The 10,973-nt window shown below is 33.7% G+C and overlaps 1 non-coding gene across 1 annotated transcript; it reads left to right on the forward strand.

Annotated features, from left to right (window-relative positions):
- Positions 1 to 10,084: 10,084 nt before the first annotated feature.
- Positions 10,085 to 10,191, forward strand: LOC123224596. The gene has a single exon (XR_006504005.1). It is a non-coding gene; the product is annotated as a small nucleolar RNA R71 (small nucleolar RNA).
- Positions 10,192 to 10,973: the final 782 nt, after the last annotated feature.

Here is a 10,973-nt window from a genome sequence, read left to right on the forward strand (position 1 = left end):
ATAGCAATAGTAATCATAATCCTAATAGACTTAAGCATAGTGACTAGCGAAAATGTTTCATCATTGTCAATACAATTCTTCTGAGTGAAACGTTTGGTAACCAATCATGCTTTATAGGTATACATGTTACCTTCCAAATCGGTTTTCTTTTTGAAAACCCATTTGAACCTTACGGGTTTTACCTTTTCTGGTGCATCCACTAGAGCTTATACTTGGTTCTAGTATATAAAGTCTATTTCAGATTTCATGACATCCAATCATTTATTAGAATTTACACTTGAAACAACCTCATTGTAGGTTTTTGTTTGTCATCATGGATGACCAGTACATCATTGTATTGAGTCAAGAGAAAATCAAATCTTTATGGTTTGTGACATACTCGTGTAAACCTACATAGCTCTTACGTGTATTGAGGTTGTTCTACCGAAAATAAAGAAACTCGTTCATCACGATCAACCATTTGTGATAACACATTATCTTGTTTGATGTTTATGGTATCTTATGGTATAAAAAATTCATCGAGTTCCACCCTCCTCCCACTAGTTCTCTTTAGAGTAAATTCTTTCTCAAAGAACATATTGGTGTAAGTAACAAAGACCTTTTACTCTTTCGGGTGGTACAAGTACTATCCCTTAGTGACCTTTGGGTACCTTACAAAAATACACTTTTTAGACTTAGCACTTAGCTTGTTCGAAGTCAATTTCTTGACATAAGCTTCACAGCCTCAAATCTTTAAGTAATCTAGATTAGGCTTTCGCCCAATCCACAACTTATGGAGTTTTTATCCACATATTTAAATGGGACACGGTTAAGTATGTAGGCAATAGTTTCTAGGATATGACCCTAAAAAGTCATGGGTAGATAAGTAAAACTTATCATGGACCTGACCATTTCTATCAAGGTCATATTCCTTTGTTCAAATACACCATTATATTGTGGTGTATTAGGAGGAGTGAATTGAGATAATATCTCATTTGCATTCAGGTATTCTCTAAATTCAACACTTAGGTATTCAGTTTCTTGATCATTTTAGAGGATTTTGATTTATTTCCTAAGTTGTTTTTCTATCTCATTCTTGAATACCTTGAATTTATCAAAGTATTCATATTTATTTTTCATCAAAAACATATAGTTATATCTATTAAAGTAATTAGTAAATATGACGAAGTAGGGTTCCCCATATTTGCTATACATTGTCATGGCCCATACACATCGCTGTGTAAGATCCCTAATAGTTTAGTCGCCTTTTTATTATGTCCAGTGAAAGATGCTTTGGCCATTTACCAAATTTCATAATCATGGTATACTGCGATAGCTAGCATTATTTGGTGGATTTAATCATAGCCATGGGTGAAAAAGTTTCTTACAATCCAAACCTTGTTTCTGAGCATAACCTTTCACTACTAGTCATGCCTTATAGGTCTTCACCTGTCTATCCTTGCCAATCTTTCTATTGAAAGCCACTTACAACTATTAAGAACAATTCCTTTAGATTGTCAACAAGTGTCCATACTTGATTAGCATATATGTATTTTATTTCAGAATTTGTTACTTTTAGACATTTACTTGAATTTGTATCTAGTTCAGCTTCCTTATAGCTTCTAAGATCATCACCATGATCTATTTCTTTGACTAAGCAAAATTCAAAATCCTAATCATAAAGAAAACTGTATCGATTTAGAGGTCTAGATACCTTAGAAGATCTTCATGTTGGAATTATAGTATCTGATACTAAGCTTTGTTGAGTGGATGATCCAACTTCAGTGATGTCAGTTTGAGGATCTTTGGAATCATCCCAAGCTTAACATTTCTTCTTGAACCATGGTACGTGCTGTCGTTGACACCCAAATTAAAATCCTAAATTCCTGCAACAAAAATATAGTAAAGGAAAGTAGCGATCGTTCCCTCGAAGAGCTTTGATTAGTATGTCGTCACAAATAAATCGAAACAAAGAAATAAGGGGGGTTTTGAATTGAATGCAAATTCTAATTAAAAATAATAAATAAAAATTCAGCGAAATAATCTAAAACAAATAATCAATTAAACAAACCTTGGTCTATGGTCACATCCACCATTGAAACTACGATTGATCATCGAAACCAAAAATATCAAATTAATTATTTAAATATTCGTTGTGGTATTAAATTTACTTGTCATTCCTTACGATTAGTTAACCAAAAACATGTATTCCAATTAACCTTTACTGATTAATAATTCGGATACGATCTCAAATTTAATTAAACAATAGCATTACGAATGAGAAAGACCAATGAAACAAGATAACACAAACGTACGACGTTGCATTTAATCTAGTTGATTATTTTCCTAGGATTTACAGTTTCTGATGCAACAAACGATAATCCTAGTCGCTACTTCGATTAGATGGATTGAACAATTATGGATTCAACACCTAAACTAGCAGTAGATTATATTAATTGATAAACTAATCGCGTGACTTAGAAATCAACTAACACAATCACGAAAAATAATTCAGAAAGATAATCAATACTCAAATAATTAAAAAGATGCATTAAAAAACAAAAATAAATCTCACAATCATTGTAGTTCCATGGTTTCAGATCCCTTCAACCAAGGGAAAATATTTAGCCACTGTAAACCATATTTTGCTCTCTAATCCTCCAATTACAATGATGAATAATCTTCTTAGCAAAATAAAAATAAAAGTATATATATTTTCACCCTACTAAAATCTGGAAATAAAAGTCAATCCTAATCTCCTAATCCAACCAAGCAAAAGTGATACATATCTTCCCAAAAAGAAAGGAAAAGATATATATTTTAATATATATCCTTCCTCCAAAAATATTCTTCCTTATCTATCTTAATTAATCCCCTTTTCTAGCTAGTAATTATCCCTTTTCTAGGAAGCAAATCTTGATATTTTGTGGACCTTTGTAGCTGATATGGACGTCCAAATTTAATTTCCGAATTCTACTTTGGTCATTTCATGTGCCCACGCCTAGTCAGCCTCACAGAATTTGTAGATTAACAGGTTTGCTCCAATTTTTCAGCTTTTTGGCCCAACTTACTCCAAAAATGCTCAAAGCTTCCTAAATGCAAAAAGATAAGTAATTTCATTATATTGAATTAAATTTTCACACAACATAAGGGAATTAGAAATCAAAATAATAACAATTAATGACGTTATCAAATTCCCCCACACTTCTCTTTTGCTCGTCCTCGAGTAAAACAAAAACAAAACAAAACAAAAATAAAAAGGTTTCATCAATCTCTTTTCTGATGATACCAAAAAGTGTACATACCTTAGGATTCAAACCAACCAAGACTCAAGCATCAACACACATCATCATCAAACTTCACAAGGTAATACGCACAAAGGCAAATCAAGACAATCGCATTCTAAAGTATGTATAAAGTTTTGGTGAATCTCCTCACGGTTATTACTCATACCACTCATATGTTTAATGGTTCGGTGTTTCGCTCAAATTCTTCCAATGCAAACATTCTACCATAAGCTTGCTTATGCACAAAATCTCCACCACTTAGATTATGCACATGCATAAATCAAAAGGACTTTATTTTAGGTTGTAATGGCGCTTTGGGTAAAGGTGAAGATTAATGGATACGAAAAGGTTAAAACCATGAGCATTAACAAAGCATTTAAACACATAGAGGGAGCAAAAATTTAAAGATAAAACCACCTCATTCACCATATTTCTTTGTTACTTGCTATTGCCTTTCTCTTCTCTTTTTTTTTTTCTTTTTTTTTCATTCAACTTCTCTTTTTTTTTCTTTTCTTTTTTTTTTCTTAAATAACTAAGAGAATTGAATAGTAAGGATAACAACATAAGGTAGTAACAATAACAATCGTCATGCCAACTTCTTGTCATCATCTCATCCTAATGCATTTAAGTCCTCTTTTCCCTCACACATAAATTTTTCAAGATAGCAAATTCACCAAGCAACAAAATTTAGTGTAAATGCCCTGCTAATTTTCATGGTTAGGTAAGGATTTTTACTTGAAGGCTTGATTTTGTAATATGTTTTTAGCACAAAGAATCAAGGGCTTTGTAAGGCTCAAGGGGCTAACTAGGGAAATTAAAATAGATTGGTTTTTTAAGTTAAAGGGTTTAAACAAGAATGCCTTTATCATTTTCATGCAAGCATATATCAATGCAGTCTCCAAACGGTTCAAAGCAAGTTCTAGAGATATATTCACATGGGAGAACATCACTTATCAAAGAAAACATAGATTGATATGTATGTTTCAATCTTTTTCGGCTCAAAACTCACGAGTTAAATCAATTCACCTTAACTTCAAACAAAACTTTAGCACTCAATTAGCAAATTTTGTTTAAGTGCATACCCCTAGTTAATCTAACAAATCAGCTAAATCTCAAGGCATGCATACAAATTAATTCATTCAAAATGAAATTAATGGAACTGTTCAGTTGAATAAAAACAGGGAAGAATACACCAGCTGCCATATCAATGAAAAACAAAAACCAAACTTTATCCAGCAAAGAACAACAACAAAGATAGAACAAAACAAAAAATTAGGCATAACCAAAAGAAGAAAAACACAAAGAAGAACAAAAACAGAACAAAAAAAAAAAAGATCAGAGAAGAACAGAACAGAACAGAATAAAAATAGAACTGAAGGACAAAACAGTAAACAACAGAAAAATAAAACACAAATAAACCCTTCCCCACACTTAAACCAAACATTGTTCTCAATGTTTAAACAAAACATATAATAATGAAAATTGAAATTTAAAAGAAAAAGGAAAAAAAATTTCTCTAGATTTGGGGAAAAGGAACAACAGTTCGAATTATGGATAGTTACAATTGATGGAGGATTCTTCAAATTCCGACGACGACTCTGGTGTAGAAAGCCTTCGATGGGTGGATTTTGCTATTCTTTAATGCTGTGAGCGGGTTCTAACCATGGCGTTGCAGAATGAGTACAGGGGCTACTAGGGTTTAAGTGGGAGAGAAAGTGTAGTTTGACGGTATTAGCAAATGAGATTTCATATAACCCAACATTATACTTGCACTTAAGCATATGGGCCCCTTATGTTTAACAGAATAACAAAGCTAGAGCTGGAGTTTGATAGAAACGCATAACCCAGTTCCAGAACACCAAAATGCAGATTTCTCCCCTTGTGAATATTTACAAAAGGGTTACTGGAACTTGCAGGAAGAAGAAGATGATTGAACAATAACATGAAAATAAATTAAAATAAACCTAATCGAAAATCATAAAATAATTGCTAATTAAACATCCAAAAATCCTAAAACTAAAATTGGAACACATAAACTGAAATTAAAAACAAATGTCTAGAAAATTAAAATTGAAGCATTAATCAAAATAAGATTGAAAGGTTGGGTTGCCCGAGTAGTCGGCTTGATGTAATGCCTTCATCTATTTATCCATGTAGACAGGATCTCTCAGCTCCACTTCTTCGACATTTTCAGCTTGCATTCCTTCGTAAAAAGGTTTAAGTTGTTGGCCATTAACTTTAAACACTTTCGAGGTTGCTAAGCTCTGAATTTCTACTATGCCATGAGGAAAAACGTTAGTAACAACAAAAGACCCAATCCAACAAGAACGTAATTTACCTGGAAACAATCGAAGTCTTGAATGATAAAGGAGAACTTTTTGGCCAAGTGAAAATTCTTTTTTGGAAATCATTTTGTCATGAAATGCTTTTGTTTTCTCCTTATAAATTTTAGAACTCTCGTAAGCGTCATTGCGAATTTCCTCTAATTCTTGCAACTGTAATTTCCTATGTTCACCACTCTCATCCAACTTCATATTGCATTGCTTAACAGCCTAATATGCTCTATGCTCTAATTCAATTGGAAGATGGCAGGCTTTACCAAATACCAACCTATACGGCACATGCCAATTGGCGTTTTGTACGTTGTTCTATATGCCGATAGCGTATCCTCCAAGCTCAAACTCCAATCCTTTCTTGTTGGACCAACGATTTTCTCAATGATAGATTTAATTTCTCGATTTGAAACCTCAACTTGTTCGCTAGTTTGTGGATAGTATGTCGTAGCAATCTTGTGTGTCACACCATATTTTTTTAGCAGCGCCTCCACTATTCAGTTACAAAAATGTTTCCCTTGATCGCTAATTAGAGCCTTCAGAATGCCAAACCTGTTGAATATGTTAGATTTGAGGAAACCTGAAACAACTTTAGAGTCATCAGTCCGGGTAGCTTTTGCTTCTACTTATTTCGAGACATAATCAACCACTAATAAAATATAAACATAACCAAATGAAGATGGAAAAGGCCCCATGAAATCAATACGCCAAACATAAAAAATTTCACAAACTAAAATAAGAGTTTGAGGCATTTCATTTTTCTGTGAAATATTACCTGTTTTCTGACAGCGTTCACAAGATTTGCAAAAAAAGTATGCGTCTTGAAATAAAGTTAGCCAAAAAAATCCATAATCCAGAATTTTTCTTATTGTCCTTTTGGCTCCAAAATGGCCTCCACAAGCATACGAATGGCAGAAGGTAATAATAGAAGAAATTTTAGTTTCAAGTACGCACCTTCTTATAACTTGATCAGTGCAATGCTTCCACAAATACAGATCATCCCATACGTAATATTTTGCATCATTTTTCAGTTTGTCTCTTTGAGCTTTAGATAAATCAGCTAGCAGCATGTTAGTAACCAAATAATTCACAATGTTTGCGTACCAGGGCAGCCTATAGCTTGCTGAAAATAACTACTCATCAGAAAATTGCTTCTATAGATTCTGCTCTGTTTTTACATGAACCAGATGGCTTAAATGGTCAGTAACATGATTCTCTTGTCCAGCTTTATCCTTTATCTCTAGGTCAAATTCACTCAGTAGAAGAATCCATCTAATAAGCCTTGGTTTTGCCTCATTCTTTGTTATCAAATACCTAAGGGTTGCATGATCAAAATAAATAACCACTTTAGTACCTAATAAATAAGAACAAAATTTTTCTAATGTAAAAACAACAGCCAAGAGTTTTTTTTCAGTGGTTGAATAATTTTTCTGTGCATCATTTAAGATCATCGAGGCATAATATATAGCATGCGACACCCTTCCAACCAGCTGGCCCAAAACAGCTCCTACAACATAATCAATTGCGTCACACATTATTTCAAATGGGAGACTCCAATCAGGTGGCTGGATTATTGGTGTAGAAGTCAGCAGCTACTTCAACTTGTCAAATGCATTTTTACACCCTTCATCAAACTTGAAAGCCACATCCTTTTTCAACAACTTGCAAAATGGCAATGCAATACGCAAAAAGTCTTTAATAAAGCGTCGGTAAAAACCTACATGGCCAAGGAAAGAACGAACTTCCCATACACTAGCGGGGTAAGGTGAAGATTGAATAATATCAATTGTAGCCTTATCTACCTCTATACCCCTAGCTAAAACTACATGCCTCAAAACTATACCTTGCTCAACCATAAAATGACATTTTTCAAAATTTAAAACAAGGTTAGTTTCAATGCATCTTTGTAAAACAAGTGCGAGATTGTACAAACAATTATCAAATGAGTCCCTATGAACAGTAAAATCATCCATAAAAATTTCTATAATATGCTTGACATAATCTGAAAATATACTAACCGTACACCTTTGAAAAGTGGTCGACGCATTACAAGCTTCAAATGGCATTCGTTGATATGCAAAGGTTCCAAATGGGCATGTGAAAGTCATCTTCTCTTGATCTTCTGGAGCAATTGCAATCTGAAAATATCCTAAAAAGCTATCTAGAAAACAATAGTAAGCTCGGCCAGCTAGCCTTTCCAACATTTAATTTTCTATAATCTATACAAACCCGCCACCCATTTTGAACTCGAGTAGATACCAATTCATTATTTTGATTTTTTACCACTGTGATGTCGGTCTTCTTTGGTACAACTTGAACAGGGCTAACCCATTCGCTGTCTAAAATTAGATAAATTACTCTAGCTTGAAGCAACTTCAAAATTTCCTTCTTTACTACTTTTATCATCAACGGGTTCAATCTCCTTTGTGGCTGTCGAATTGGTTTAGCTCCCTCTTCAAGAAGAATTCGATGCATGCAGGTAAAGGGATTGATTCCTTTAATATCAGCAATGGTCCTATGGCTGTTTTGTGCTTCTTCAGAATCTGCACCAGTTTTTCTTCTTGCTGCTCATTTAACTTGCTGGAAATGATCACTGGTAAAGTCTCCCCATCTCCAAGGTACACATATTTGAGGTTATCTAGAAGAAGTTTCAACTCTAGCTCTAGTGCCTACAAAACAGAAGGTACCAGTTTTTCATTAGGCACTGGCAGCTCAATATAAGATACATTACCTGTATTTTTCAGTTCCACAAACTCATTCATTTATGCCACTGTATTCTGCATATCTGAATTTAATTTAAATTCATCTATTTCTTTCAAAATATTTTCATGGTTAGCCACCTCCAGCTCATCTTCATCATCAAAAATATCCCGCTCTAGAGAATCAATTAAATCAACTGAATGCACAGGAAAATCCACATCAGGATATTTCATGACATCATAAATATTAAATTGGACACCTTCACCATCAAATTCCATGGTCAGTGTGCCTTTATGAACATCAATTTTTGTTTTAGCTATTTTCAGAAAAGGTTTTCCTAGCAAAATAGGTGCAGATTGGTCCTTATTTTCCATGTCAAGAGCATAAAAATCAGCTGGAAAAATTAATTTATCATTAACCTGAATAAGAACATCTTCAATCAACCTCTTAGGATATGCATTCGATCTATCAGCCAGCTGAATAACTACACCAATTTTTTCTAAAGGTCCAAGATTAAGAGCAGAATAAATGGAATATGACATTATATTAATAGATGCTCCTAAATCTAACATGGCCTTTTCAATTTTAGTGCCACCTATTGTGTAAGGGATGTAAAATATAGCTGGATCTTTGCATTTTTTCGAAAGAATTTTTTGAATTATGGTTAAAACATTTTCTCCTACCCTTATATTTTCACATCTTTTGAGTCTTTGCTTCGTTTTCAATGTACACAGCTTTTTCAAAAATTTAGCATAGCGAGGTACTTGTTTTATTACATCAAAAAGTGGGATATTGACTTCACACTTTCGAAAGGTCTCATATAAATTCGCATTGCGTTCGTACTTTAGTTTTAAAGCTTCAGGAAAAGGAGGAACAAGTTTATATTAGCTAAAGGAAGGATATTTACCTGTCACTGCATTTTCGAAAGAATTATTTTCTACTGCCAATTCCTCTTTGTTTTTTGCTTGCTGTGTTGATGCAGGTGGTGCTTTAATCGTCATCTCTAACTCTTTTCCACTCTTCAACATTATGGCACTAGCATTCTCCTTTGGGTTCACCACAGTTTATGATGACAGTTTGCTTAAATTTTGTGCTTTCAACCTACTGATTGCAGTGGCCATCTGACTCATTTGATTTTCCAGATTTTGAATGTTGGTTCTTGTTTCTTGCTGAAATTTCACAGTGTTAGTAGCCGAAGTTTTAACAATATCTTCAAGAGATGTACCTGAATCATAATTTTGAGTTGGTTGTTGCTGTCTAGGAATATAATGCTACTGGTATGACTGAAAGTTATTCGAAGGTTGATTCGCATGTGCATTCCCATAACGAAGATTAGGATGATCTCTCTAACCTGAGTTATAAGGATTCGAATAAAGATTATAATTATGATTTCGCTACTACTGTCCTAAAAATCCACCTACTACATTAGTTTGTTCAGAGCAGTCCTCTTGAAGTGTTGGGTACATATCAATTGGATGCCCCCTCACTGAACAGATTCTGTAAACTTTTGTTACCTCTATTTTTCCTATAGCCATTTGACGTACAAGAGTAGTTAGATCATCAAGTCATCTTTCAAGAGAATAGACATTTACCTCATTGACACGCCAAGACGAATGGTCCGAACTATTCCTAAATTTTTGTGAATTTGACGCCATGTTTACAATTAAATTTCGAGTTGCTTCAGGTGTTTTGTTAGCCAATACTCTATCACTTACTGCATTAATCATATTTCTCTTATTTGATAGGAGTCCTTCGTAGAAATATTGAATAAGTAGATGGTCACTAATTTGGTGATGTGGACAACTTGCATAGAGTTTTTTAAAACGCTTCCAATATTCGTATAAAGATTCTCTAATATGCTGCCTAATGCCACAAATTTCTTTCCTTATGCTGGCAGCTCTTGATACTAGAAAAAATTTCTCTAGAAATAATCTTTTCATCTCATGCCAAGTGGTGATACTTCCAGCAGGTAGGTAATACAACCAATCTTGTGCATCATCTTTCAAAGAAAACAGAAAAGCTCTCATCTTGATTTGTTCTTCGGTTACTTCATTCGGTTTCATACCTATGCATAGCACATGAAATTCTTTTAAATGTTTATGAGGATCTTAACTTGCGGAGCCATGAAAAATAGGTAAAAGATGAATCAATCCAGATTTTAATTCAAATGCAGTATTAACATCTAAATTAGGAAAAGTAATACAGTGTGGTTGTTGATTCAAATATGGAGCAGCAAGCTCTCCTAAAGTTTGATTTTCAGCCATGTTTTCCTCTGTTTCGTGAACAACTCTATGTGCTTGTAGTCTCCTTTTTGCTTCTTTCCTCAGCCCTTTTGTTGTCTTGTCAATCTTTGGATCAAATTGTAAATTAGTTTGTTTTGAAGATCGCGTAACGAACATACAAAGTAAAAACTCCCCAACAATGGCGCCAAAATTTGGTACGTGCTGTCGTTGACACCCAAATTAAAATCCTAGATTTCTGCAACAAAAATGTAGTAAAGAAAAGTAGAGATCGTTCCCTCGAAGAGCTTTGATTAGTATGTTGTCACAAATAAATTGAAACAAGGAAATAAGGGGGGTTTTGGATTGAATGCAAATTCTAATTAAAAATAATAAATAAAAATTCAGCGAAATAATCTAAAACAAATAATCAATTAAACAAATCTTGGTCTACG

The sequence above is a fragment of the Mangifera indica genome, chromosome 8 (assembly GCF_011075055.1).
Source record: "Mangifera indica cultivar Alphonso chromosome 8, CATAS_Mindica_2.1, whole genome shotgun sequence".
Classification (NCBI taxonomy): Eukaryota; Viridiplantae; Streptophyta; class Magnoliopsida; order Sapindales; family Anacardiaceae; genus Mangifera; species Mangifera indica.